Here is a 14,148-nt window from a genome sequence, read left to right as displayed (position 1 = left end):
CTGCACTTCTGTATATGAACCTGCAGAACAAATACCTTGATCCTTCTTTTTGCAGACTAGAACACTTGGATCTCAAATGAAAACTTTCCTAAAACAAATGGAAAAAAATGTGCTTATAAATTGTTTGCTTTCGCCTGTGACTTCTTAACTCTGGAGACCCTGGAAGCTCTGAGAAGTGCAGGTCTGCTCTTTACATCTGGGTTTCCTTGGTAGGGATGCTAGGACAGTGTGATTGATGACAGATTTGTCATAATTTCTCTTGCTGGTGCATCACAGTTGCGTATGCTGTCGAAGAAACGGATGAGGAAGAGTTTCTCCTTGGACCTGAACTGCATCAGCTCTCCGACCCTGAGCACATCCCTTGGAGGAGTGGGAATGAACTCGCCGTTGAGTTGGCAACCCGGTCGAGGCATCTGAGGACCTATGATCTGCTGCCATCTCACTGGCTTTGGAAATGTTCCCCGTTTCCATGCAACTGACCAGCTCTTTTTTATCGTCTGTCGTATTTCGTCTTGCCATCGCCAGCTTCCCTTTCCCACTCCTTACATGACTGACATCACTTTTGTTTTCCTGGGCACTTCCACTTCTGCTGGAGGAGATGCTGGACTCTGAAGCATAGCGACGACGAGGCTCTGACGGTCGACCCACAGTTAGCCCTTTCTTCGGCTCCAAAAAGCCATTAGACAAGCCAGTATCCAAGCGTTTGATTGGACACTCATCCTCCTCTTCATCCTGACTGTCTCCGCTCGCACTACGTGTCCTCTCCCTGTGCTGGAGTAAAGTTTCGAAGCGAGATATGACTACTGATAGAAAGGTCTTAGAGCCCAGCTGAGGGCAGTCTACTGGGGATTCACTCATGTTTGACCCCTTCTGTGGACTCTTTGACTTCCGGAACAGCACAGCCGTCCATCGGTTGACCGCATTTGCTGGTTCGGTAACAGTAGAGGTAGCAAACATGTTATTTTCAGAGGGAAGAGAATCCATTTAGAAGTGAGGTAGAAAGCGTCTTGAATGTGACCTTTTTCGGCCACTTTTCAGGGCTGGAGTCAACAGGTTTCAGTGTTGGAGGTTCAGAGGGACTTTCTGAGTTGTCAGAAGCTGTACAGAGTCTGAAGGCTCCAGTTTTGGGGTTAATGAGGCATATTCTCCTCTTCCTTTGGACTGTTCTGTTCCAAACAAGGGGGCTCAGTTTTGCGACACATTTCCATCCGTATGTCACCGATGGTCCTTTTGAGTAACTTGAGCCGTTTGCTCCTGGAAGGGCATGACTTCATGGCACTCACTGAATCCTGTGTCTCCAACAGTTTATTCAACTGTTCCTCCTTAGACATGTGTTTTCGATTGGATGGGTTTAACAGTCTATCAACATCTTCCCAGGACAATTATGGAGGTGGCTCAATCTTAGGAGGCTCAGCGAGGTGCATTCCACTGGCAAAGTCCAAGCCTATCTTCTCAACGTCCCGCCTCATCTTCCGAAGGATTACTCCACCATGGTCTCGTAGACGTATAGCAGCATGATAGAAGTAGGTGTCCTTGGCATTGTACTTCATGCAGTTGTTAATAGTGAGGTTGACGTCATCCTCAAACTCATCCAAGTTGTTGTATCCATGGGTTTCAATGTGTTTCCTCATGGTAGTGAAGTCCATGGGGTGCTTGATGTGGTCTAGATAGTCAGGAACCTCTTTGATGCTGACAGGCTGGGCAAAGATTCTGGTCTGGTCCCTCTCTTGCAGCTGATCAAGCACCGCTCGCAGCAAGATAGGAAATGGAGAGCGCTGCATATCCAAAACTGACTGTTGCATTTTCATCTCCTCCCTCTTTAGCTAATCTCTCTATTGCAAATGAGCTCCAGCAGCAAGCGAGCTCGCTCCAGGTCATGCCGTAAACGATGCCAGTCCTTTAACTGTTCCGTCAGATCTTGATAGTCATCCTCCCTCTGCACCTGCTCTGGTGGTTTTTGCATCTGTATTGCAGTCTGTAGGCACCTTATTAGTGGGACACTGTTTCTTGACTGCCTCTTGAGCATCCAGTATCTGAGAACATGTTCCACAAATACCTTCTTCTCCTGCAGAGAAACTTGATTGAGTATTGTGTTGAAACTTTTAGTAGTAATACTAGGCCCAGAAACAGTGGGAGCTTCATCGATTCTGGCGTTATATTCTTCTTTTTCTGGCATCCCTTTGCCTTTTCCCTCCTTCCCCTATGAGCACCTTTCTGACATAAACCGTTCTTGGGTTTGGAGTCCTCGTATACAGCAAGGGGACTCCTTACGCAACCGTTGGGTGTATGCGAGCAGTAATAGGCAGTTTTCTTTACAGAGAACGTGGTGGCTCCTAATTCATTAACCTCTTTGATGGTCTCCATCTTCATGTAAAGGCCAGCTTTATGAGCACAGCTCACATGGAAAGCAGTGAAACAGTTGGCCTTGCTGCACTGAATACAAGCACCAACTCCCTTCTTCTTACACAGGTAACAGGTGAGTTTCCAGCGGGATGGCGGAATGTTCGCCACACCGTCAATGGGCTCGATGAAGACAGTATTGGTAAAGCTGACTTCGGGGACCCAGATGGCACAAATAACGTGCCCCCCAGCGGTCATCGTCTGTTCTCTTAAGGGCTCTGCCCTTATTGGGGCAGAATATACACTCCGTCAGCTGGGGATGTGGGGGTCGCCGTAAAACTCCTGATGCACTGCAAGATTACACATTTCGCAGAACAGAATAGCATTACTGTTCTGGCACTCGCCATCCATGCAGATGCAGCACATGGCATCCTCGTTGATAAGTGGCTGGGGGTCACCTTGACCCTGGGTCTCAAAGAAAGACTCCTTCTCAAAGCAGTCCATGAGGAACACGAAGACGTTCTGAGAGACCTGGCTGTGACCATCACTCTTCCTCTTCTCATTGATTAGCTCGTGCCATGCATGATCTTCCTCATCCATATCATACTCAGCCACCTCATCAAGCTCATCAGGTGTCTTCTCCACATAAGTATAGTATGTAGACGGCCTCCGTAGCATTGCCGGGAGGTTATATTCAACCGTTCGGATCTTTGGCTCCGGTAGCCTGCCCTGAGCTGGTGAACCTTGCACAGTCGTCAATGCGGCACTCTTCTTCTGCTGGTTTTTTTGCAGCCGTACCGAGCGCACCAGAACCTGCTGTGACTTTTCCGTGTTCTCCTTGTTGCTGGTGCACTCGATGATCTCCTGAGCTAAAGGGTCATCACTCTCAATAACATCCAGTTTGTCGTAAATGCTGAGCCTGTGAACACGTCCATCCATCTCCAGCTCGACTATACGCTGGGCCTCGGCGTAAGTCAAGGTCTCACGGTTGCGTGAGGGTTTTATGGGTGAATTCAAAACATTCAAAAATACACATTTAAAAGCCGGAGTTACTCGCTCACGGTAGCAGCAGCTCGACCATGCTAATGCGGCTGTTTATCAGTCCTTATTGCGCTGGCCGTGTGTGGCGCCCTATGCTAGCAGGCTAACTCGCATCTCTTCCCTATTTACATTTTTTTGATTATTTGTCTTCTTTATCTTATTTATGTATACATTTTGGATGGTTTCTACATATTGTTTATATATATATAATTTTTATTTATTTTATTTGTTTATTTTTTTCCTTCACCTGTTCTTGTCTTTATGATTTTATTCATACATTGTTTGATCTTACTGAACATTTATATAGAAAAAAACTCCACAGTTTTACCACCATTTGTGGACTTTTCAGATTCTTCCTTACCAAACCCTCCACAGTATTAGCACGTTTTAGCACAATGTGTGGACTTTTCAGATGGTCCCTTACCCACCGTAGGCAAATTTTCCAACTTATATCAGTGTTAATTGGCGATCTGGAACGATTTCACCGTGACGCCATCTGACCAGCTTAAATACGGGATGATCCCATATTTTATGGGACGGGTGGCAACCCTATGTGTGACTGTGTGTACTGTGTGACTATACAGAAAATAAAGTTATTTCTGGATTACTACATTGAATTTTTTTCCTAGGATAACGGACATGAATAATACGATTTTTATCGAGAGTGGGTATTTTAAATATATGATAAACTTAACCATCGTGAAATCTAATTTATATGAGGAAAGTGTTGCGTGCCTGTTACTGCGTGTTTTACTTGCATCAATAAATTTTTTTTTCAGTCAATGGGTGAGAAGTTCAGTACAGTATTTTATGTTAAGTCATAGAATTCTTTAATTGTAAAAGATTTTATGGATAAATAGGTTTATAGTGCATTTTCAAAATGTTTTGTTGAGTTCAGTGTGTGGTTGGTGGTTACATTAGGCTAAGCGCCTCATTGCAACTTCAAGGATGCAGCACCGTCTGGCTTACGTGTCCAGTTTAAAGACGGTAACCTGAAGACACAGGTTGTGTAAAACAGTCCTAAAAAAGTGTAGCTCTGATCCTGTTATCCTCCATCTGTGTTGTTATTGAATCACGTGTGCAAACAACGTCAGAAAAAAGTTGACGTCACTACGTCTTCCTTTGTCTTTGCAAATGCAAGAGAGGGAATAGTCTCTTTGAGTGTGCCGTTCCTCTTAATTGTTCTCATCTAGAAATTTCAAAGGGGAAGTACCAGGACCGTATGTGGGAAAGGGGCTAATAGCTCTGTGTGAGGAACAGACCAAAATTTAAATTTAAAATGACAAAAGTGATCAATGAACAGACAGAACTGATAACAAGATAATCAACCAATAAACCAATGAAAACAAGACACACGAACATGGAGGGAAAACAGTACATCACGTGACCAGGAAACAGGAACTAAACTTTTCAAAATAAAAGACATGAAAAACATGAATCAACAAAATACACATGACATATCCCGACGCCCCAAAACATGAACACACACATTAAACATGACATAGTTCCAAAGTTCTGTAGGGAGCTGGGGGAGGGGGGGGGGTCTTGAGGCGTGGGGCATGGCCTGACAAGACAGGGCGTGGGGCATGGAACCAGGGCAGAGTCAATGGAAGGTGGGGCCCTGAGAGGCTCGAGGGGCGGAGCCATGGAAAGTTGAGCCGTGAGAGACTTGAAGGGTGACACCATGGTACCCAGAGAGTAACCGAAGATTCGAAGGGCCAGGGTGGAGCCGATGGCAGGGAGGACCAAGGCGGCACTGGAGGCTTGGAGGAGCAAGGCAGAGCTGGGGGATCAGAAGACTGAGGTGGAGCCGGTGGGACTGAGGACCGAGGTGGAGCCGTAGGGAAGGAGGTCCCCGGTGGAGCTGATGGATCGGAGGGACGAGGCGCAGTCAGAGGATCGGAGAGCCAAGGCAGAGCCAGGTGACCGACAGACCAAGGAGGAGCCGAAGGGACCCCAGCAAAGCTGACAGGCAGAAGGACCACAGTGGAGCCGAGAGAACGCAGAGCCGAGGCGATGTCAAGGGACTGACAGGCCAAGGCGGAGTCCAGAGCTCGGAGGGTTGAAAGTTCCCCTTGCCTGTTCTGGAGAACTAAGGGTAGGTACAAGTGCGGTAACCATCTCCAGGTCCAACTGCTCAGATGTGGCCATGACATGGAGCAGGCTCAGGCGTGGCTGTGACATGGCATGGAGCAGGCTCAGGCGTGGCTGTGATGTGGCATGGAGCAGGCTCAGGATCAGGAGCAAAAGATGGCGCTAGCTCAGCGACCATGATGAGGAACTCTGGCTTTGGCGGCCATGTATTGGAACTCTGGCTTTGGCGGCCATGTCGTGGAACTCTGGCTTTGGTGGCCATGTCGTGGAACTCTGGCTTTGGCGGCCATGTCGTGGAACTCTGGCTCTGCATCCGCCTCCCCCACAGTGAACGTGGAACCAATAATCTGCAGGGCGAGGTCGATAAACTGAGCCAGGCTGAGGGAACTGCGACCGACAGGCATCAAAGAGGAGATTGGCTCACTCAGTCCAAAATGGAAACAGACTTTGAGGGCGACCTCATTGAAGTCCACTCAGCAGGCCAGAGCGCAGAAGTCCTCCACATAGTCCTCCAGGGGGCGATTCCCCTGACATAGGCGGAGGAGCTGGATTGCTGGGTTCATTGTAGGTCAGGTATTCTGTAACGATGCTGCTGGCACTGACAATGAAGACGATGACGATGGAATGAAGAACCCAAGTGCAATTTATTAAACAAAAGTGATATCCAAATAACCCTAACTTTCAACATGAAACATAAGCATAAACATGGACTTGACTTGACTTGACATAAACTATGACTACGTTACCAAACACAACCAAAGTTACATTCAACAATACCTGACAAGGGACAATGGAAAACCTGAGGGCTTAAATACTAGACATGGGAGAACACATGACAAAAATGACCAATGAACAGACAGAACTGATAACAAGATAATCAACCAATAAACCAATGAAAACAAGACACATGAACAAGGAGGGAAAATAGCACATCACATGATCAGGAAACAGGAACTAAACTTTTCAAAATAAAAGACATGAATCAAGAAAATACACATGACAACCATTAAGGGGGTGGTCACAATACACTTCGTGCTCCATTCAGTCCCATTCAAATGCATCGCATGTCACACGCTGACCTCTTAGCTCAATTCAAAGAATATACTGTATATTTTAAAGCTGCATGTTTTATTGTTGCAGGGATGATCCCCCAGAGTTCACAAGCTGTTTACTTGACCTAAAAACAGTCTACAGATATTCTTGGCACCTTTCAGTTTTTTGTAAATGGCCAGAGTGGTGTGTGTTAGCCTAATGAGGCAGAGAGAAACATGGCATTTGGCAAGGTGCATGGGGCACACAAATTGGCCTCTCAGATTACTGTTCAACAGGGCTACCTGATCTGCACCAGTGGCCTTCACTAACATGCGCGTGCACACACACAAACTCAGCAAAGTCTACAGCTCACCTACCATAAATTACGCTAACTCTACACCTATGGTTTTAACATCTAAGTTATTTTGAATAGCTAGTTTCTTTAAATTAGATGTGGGTTCAGACTCTAATGTTTTTCTTTGTGAAGGGCAGAAGGCTACCAGAAAGCAGTTTGTGGTCAACTATAGTATTTAGCCCACTTTCTGACACTGCAGAAAATGCTGCCTGTACCTTCAAGACCCAAATGCCCCTATCTGTGATGTTGTATAAAAATAATATAGGCTTATATAAGACTTTCTTCTTGTACACACAGGCGCTATTTTAAGCAGCACGTAACCTATATAAATTATAATAAAATGGATAGTTCTGGTCCTGGATGCTGACTGTCAACAGCCATGCTTTATTCATGATAAAGCACAGCTCTGACCTATCATGGAACTTCAATTTGTATCACTCCGCAGCACTCATAGCTGACAGCTATTTTTGTTGTCTAGTAACGTTCTGTTTACTGTTTACTGCCAGGGACTATATTTTCTGATGGAAGGATGGCATTTAATGATTTTACTTACAAAATATAACATTTTACTAACATTTCTGTCACTAATATATTTAATATGTGGTGACCATTTTATAAAAGTAATAAGGCACTCGAGGCTGTGCCATATTGTGAATATAGTCACAGCTGAAAGGGTTGCAGGCATCCGCTTTGCACTGTGCCTAACAACACCCTTCAGCCGTGACTATATTCACAATATAGCACAGCCTCTCATGCCTTATTGCATAAATATGTGTTTATAGTTATAATATGATCAAATTCAACCATCTATCTATCTGAATTTCTATCGCATCCACTTCGTCTGCAATAAAGAAAGCAAACATCACGCAATCTGCCTTGACTGATGTAGGTTTAGTACAAGACGGGAAGCTTGACAGCTCTCTTTTCAACTCCTCCCTCGACTGCAACCGGCAAATCTCTCTCCAATTGGTAAGGCAAGGCACAATTCAGTTCGAACACACCTAATGGCTACATACATGTTGTAATTACACCACATGACTTTGATTTGGTGGATTTTTTTAAAAATATTAATACAATTCTAAAACAAAATGGCTTCACTAGTTTTTAAGAAATAATAATAAAAGATTATTCTGCACTTATGCCAACATTTCTTTTTTGAAGAATCTCAGCTTTTAATGAGACTGTCTCCGGACAGTTACACCACATGTAATTTTTTACTTTAAGCCTCAGAAAAAATATCAAAATGACTTTTAATTCAGTAACTGAAAACATGTTCATCATAGAGATGTACACATTCAAAATAAGGTTTGAAAGAGGATATTGTCCACATTTTACTGTGCAGCCATCTGATGTCGAACCAGCTTGCAGCATACTTACGCATCAATATTCGGCAGTTCATTCAAGTAAATAGGATAGATTTTACTTTAAAAAAAGAGTATGTTTAGTTGAACAACAACAAAAAAAAAATGTTGGCTTCATAACTTTTGGACACCAAGTTGTATTGAGCATTTATGAGTAATAGGAAATTCATTCAAATTTCTAGTAATTCCCACATTAGATATTAATATAAATTGTATATAATTGTTATATTTAGATCAAAAGATGTCTTCACATGTATAACATTGGTTTTGCTGTAGTTAATGTATATTTTGAAATGTCAAATAATTTTGTAGGGCTTTACTGGTTGTTTAGATCAGTGTTACTCTCAGAAATAATTAATAATTATTTATTTAGTTATTAATTAATATTTAAATTAATTAATTGAATCTAAGTCATTAAAACCTCATATGGGGCTCCAGTAAATGTAGTGTGCTACGTTTAGGAGCAAGTTTGGTTATTAGGGATAATTATTAATTATTAAAATCAATAGAACATTGATGAGAATCAGTGTTAGCTTTTTTTTTAATCCTTTAAATCAACAATTATCAAAGATAATCGTTAATTTTTAACATTGATGAAACATTGATTAAAATTAACACTAGCTTATTGATCATTCAAATTCAACAATCATCAAAGATAATTATCAATTATCAAAAATCAACAGAATATTAATAAGGATTAACACTGACGGGGCACCACCCTGGAATCAGGGACTAATAACCAGATAGTAAAACAGTCTCAATATTAGATTGTTTTCTTAGGAAAATCGACATCCGAAGAATATCAATTTTCGGGGGAAAAAAGCCATGAATGAAGGCTTAAATCCGAGCACTGACATCCCGTCAGCATGACACAAGCGTATGCAAAACAAACCAAAACACTTCTCTTTGTAATATAAACAAAGTTTGTACGATAGCTTAGGGACAAAGCTGGGCTTTAGCATTAAGCTATCTACGAGCCAAAAATGTGTACCTGAATGTTTGTGAGGGGTCGCGTGCATGCGTGTGTGTGTGTGTGTGTGTGGTTAGTATGAGAGAGAGAGAGAGAATTAAGTGACGGCCCTAAAGCCGATTTCGCTATCGTGGGAGAGAAAGCAGCTGTTAGTTTATCGCTCAGAGATGCGGTGGACGGCTCGTAAACAGTCCCGCGTTCTTTGACTTTTAATGGATCAAAACAGCTTGCAGGTCTCACCCGCGATGACGAAAATGCACAACAGTCCAATTTGGTTGGACCACAATACAGCAAAACAAATTCATGATAATTAATACCCTGAGTATTAATAATGAGCGGACATGGCGGTCCGTAAACTGTACAAGCAAAAACCTTGATACACAAGAATAACACACTATAATATTCTATCTCTGCCCAGATGTAAACCTCTTACTTGAATCGCATGAGGACACAGGTAAAATGTGTGTTCATCCATCCTTTAAATCTGACCCGATTCCTTGAGGCTCGTGTGATGACGGGAGGCCATTTCCTCGCTCTGTTGGCGGGTGGTACGGCTGCTGATTCTCGGCGGGCTGGCGGAGAACTTCAGAAATGTCGACTTGATTGAAGATGAAAGATGGAAGAGAAATCTTTAATCTCTTCACTTCTGCAGGCAAACGGATGAAGATGCGGATTGCTCGGCGGTCTCCTTCGGATCCGTAGAGTATTCGGTTGAACACAGAGTAATCTCAACTTGTCCAGCGAGATGGAGATTGTATGGCCACAGTTTCAAGTCGGACGTTACTTCTTTGTGCCACGAGGTTGCACCTGAGAGCAGCGATGAGCTGCGTCTACACACTGCAAACAAAGTTGCTGGAAGCAAATCCCGGAAGCATTTCAGAGGTATTTCTACTCCTGATGATGTCATGGTTTGAGGGACATTCTGTTGTGTGCCTCATCCAATAGGAGTTGAGAGTTCGATTCTTTAGTGAGCAAGGCTTCATGGGATTTGTAGTCTGTTTTGGACTCCCTTTGTTTGATTTTGGTGTGATTTTTATCAGTATAATTTACGACTTGGAATGTGGGGGCTTGAGTTAGGTTTTTACGACTGTGTTAGGCCAGCCTTTGTCTTCTATCTGAATACATGAGGCCCAACAATTTCTACATTTTATTATTTAAATTTTTTTATATTAATTAATAACTTTTATATTTGTCAGTTAACATCAATCTTTTTACATGTATGAACAGTTACAAACATATTAATGACTTACATTATAGTTTTAGATGAAAACCATAGGGTTATGAATTCTTTATAAGCATGTATTCTACCTGGTCAAAATTGACCCGTGAATGCAAAAGGTGTATGAATATTCTGAACGCAGTAGACGGGTTAATACATCTGGACAAAAAATTAATGTCACGTCATTGACCCACATTTTTGGGGAAAATGAAAAAATTTGATTAGACATGTGCAACATACTCCTCATTTCTCCATACAGAGCTTGCCAAACTCCCCTTTATGTGTTTTTGCTTTTGAATAAAGCCAGTGCGCATGCTGAAAAAATGCATTCAGAATGTTTAAAGGCATTTTAGCAGTGGCATACCTAACCTAAGAACCTAATCATGTTGCAGGAGGTGTGATATCAGACTGCTAAATAATGAAAGGGGTCAGCCATTAGGTGGCTTGACCTCAGGTTAATCACCTTGAGAGAGAGAAAGAGAGACTGTTCATTCACAATATCCCAAGTAACAAAACATAGTAAGTGTGCTGAGCAATGACAATAAGATGGTTTTATTTATGGCAGAAGAAAACATTCCGTGCAATACATGATGTAGACAAACAATGTCTACCAACTGATTTCAAAGAAACATGTTTAATACTGTACTAAAACTGTTAGAAACTACCAGAGAACAGTCAAGTCAAGGCAAATGTTATTTTTATTCAAATGTGTCAATATACATGGAAGAAAAAAATAGACAATTAAAAAGGACATTTTGTGACATTATTCAACATGTAAAAGTATACACAGTAAACCTAGTACACGCAAAGCATCCCACAACAAGCACAAGACATAACAAGACACAATACAGCACATGAAATAGAATACAAAGTACACTGAGGCAAACTGCACTCATAACAGTATACAAAGAATTGAAAATCAATTCAAATTGGCATAGAGGGTGGGTGGACAGTCCCAGAACATACATAAAACAGTATGCACAGTGTAGTTAGCCTAGATGAGGTTGGTAGCAGTCTTTAACAATAAATAATTAATACAGTAATGTTATTACAACAACTCAATTTTACATTAAGAAATGGGAAGTGAGTGGTGCAGAAGTGAGCAAAATCTGCCGCCGAAGTGCATAGAGAGATATTTGAGGCATCACACATATACAGGGGCGGACTGGCCATAGGGAGAACTGGGACTTTTCCAAGTGGGCCAGCCGTGAAAAGGGACTGGTTTTATTTCAAATCCAGGGCTGATTTCTCTTCCCAGTCCACCCCTGCACATATATGCAGAATTTTGATACTTCGGGTAAGAAGTTTAGATACCCTACCTTACCCTAAAATATGAGAAATAATAATGATGCTTGGCTTAGCATGCAAGACTAATAATGAATCTCAAAATTGTTTAGAAAAAAAAAAGTGACCCAGATTGATTTTTGTAGCTGTTTATGAACCCAGAATGTGGCCATGTCCATGTTGGAAGAGATCTGTTTGCTTAAATCAGTCAAACAAAGAAAACATTTGACTTTGATGTTTTATCAGATGGCTCCTTGAGGAATATTCTGTTGCCATCAAACACATCTGCTTATATCCATATATAACATATATCCTTTCTGCATATATTTTAAATAGATTTTGGAATTTTAACAGCTGTGGAGTTTTCTGTGAAAGTGGAACCTCATAAGAGACCACAAATTTGTCGAATTATACATGCAGTCTGCGCATGCACCAAGCGCGAGAAAGTGTGAACGAGCTTCTCTCATGAACACTCCAAGGAGACTGCGAATGTCAAGATTTACATTGAATAAGGACTTAAATTTTGGTCTGTTTCTCACCCAAAGCAATCGTATCGCTTCTGAAGACATGGATTAAACCAGTAGAGTCATATGGATTACTTTTATGCTGCCCTTATGTCCTTTTTGGAGCCATGTTATGTACAAAAACAATCAAAATATCTTTGTTTGTGTTCCACAGAAGAAAGAAAGTCATATGAGTTTGAGACCAAATGAGGGTGAGTAAATGATAAGAGAATTATAATTTGTGTGTGAAATATCCTTTTCAATCTCCTGAGCTATGAAAGAGCAACCTCTGAGAAAAAAAGAATTCTGGGATCTGATGCAGCCCAAATCGCAGGTATTTATCCAGTGGATGTTTTCGAACTGATACCTCCTGAATGCTTCACAGAAAGGTGTGTCAAGCACGCCTGAAAGAAAAACACATATTTATTCCTGTAAAAATATCATCATCATTGAGTTGGTGTCGGATCAGCTCCAAATGTTGCTGACGGGCATCAAATTTTTCAGGTGACTTTGGTGACCTTTGAAGGTGGGCTTGTATGGCCTCACCTTAGGCTGCTGCTGCGGGCTTTGAGTTTTGATGAGGCTGCCTGGGGAGCAACTGACCCCAGAAACACTGAAAAGGCAGTTTCCAGAGCTGTGGTAAAAGACAGGGAGGCTTTGTTGGGGCTTTTAAGAGTGAAGGGCCATTTCCTGCCTTCACAGGAAGAAGTCATATTGAAAACAGATTTGCTCGCCCGTCTGTGTCTGATCTGGAGCTCTGTATTAAATGCTAAAGGGAGAAAGAGAACTTCTTATTAGAGGAACACAAGGACTGCTGTGTGTTAGCAGCACAGTATGAGGGAAGATGAGTGATCTGTCTTGAGGATGTGTCTCTTTACTAAACTTATGCTCATTATTACTATTATTGGCACATCAAGCCAATATTTTCATCTTTAGCCTAATTTAATCTTTAATAACTTTTAACTAAGTAATGTTAATTTGTTTATTCTTTTGTTATTCCAGTTCATTTCGAATTTTATTCTGCAGTTTTATATTTTTTATTACTTTATTTTTATTATAATTTATTTATCTCATATACTTTTTTATTTACAGCAAAAAGGTAAATACACAATAGAATAAAAACAAAACAATTACATGAATGTTTCCTATTACAAACTTAGGCCCCTTACAATATTTAAATGGTGTCTTCCTTTTCATACAATGCCAATTTCTCCTTTGAAATAAACAAAGTATCTAAGCCTTAACTCAGTCAAAGTCAGTTCTTCCATTTTATTTTATTTTACACCATAGTTTGTACAGTTTGTAATTTTATCTTTTTACTCCATTTGCAACATTGATATTTAATTTGGTTAATTTCACACTGCTTTGGCAATACAAATGTACAGTTTTGTCAGCCAATAAAGCACGTTAAATTGAGAACTTGAATTGAGCTAGAGAAAGGACTTTAAAAGTAAAGTAAAAAGACTATAAAAGTAAGATAATAAACAGGGATGAAAAGGGATGTTTTGAAACTAATCCGCTGTGTCTTTCCACTTCCTCCTTCTTAATATTGTTATCTGTTTAAAAAGATCAACTCGATCACTTCATAACTCTCTTTCTTTCTCTCCTGCAGTTTGCTCCTGTATCGGTGCAGGATTTTCAAATATAAACACATAGGAGAGCCAAATATGGGAGGCATCCAATCATGAAAGGAGACAGTGGCCGCCCACACAGGCACAGGCTGAGTCTCATAAGCTCTACAAACATAAATACTGCAGCCAGTTCAGATTCAGAGAGAAAGTCCCTGCAGGAACCCAAACCAGTGGGAGTGAAGATATGAAACCTTCCACTGAATGCAGCCAGCCATCTATTGGGTAAATATAAAACTGTCAAAGCCGAGCCAACTGACCCTGGCGTCAACCCAAACATCACCTTCCTGCAGTACTAGAAAGAGCATGAAACTTCTTGCA

The 14,148-nt window shown here is 41.6% G+C and overlaps 1 pseudogene; it reads right to left on the bottom strand.

The window, feature by feature from the left end:
- Window positions 1-201: 201 nt before the first annotated feature.
- On the bottom strand, window positions 202-12,912 carry LOC127426401 (bromodomain-containing protein 1-like; annotated as a pseudogene).
- Between the last annotated feature and the right edge of the window lie 1,236 nt (window positions 12,913-14,148).

Source organism: Myxocyprinus asiaticus, chromosome 35 (assembly GCF_019703515.2).
Source record: "Myxocyprinus asiaticus isolate MX2 ecotype Aquarium Trade chromosome 35, UBuf_Myxa_2, whole genome shotgun sequence".
Lineage (NCBI taxonomy): Eukaryota > Metazoa > Chordata > Actinopteri > Cypriniformes > Catostomidae > Myxocyprinus > Myxocyprinus asiaticus.
Note: the sequence above shows the minus strand (reverse complement) of the source record. Positions and strands in the feature narration are given on the sequence as shown.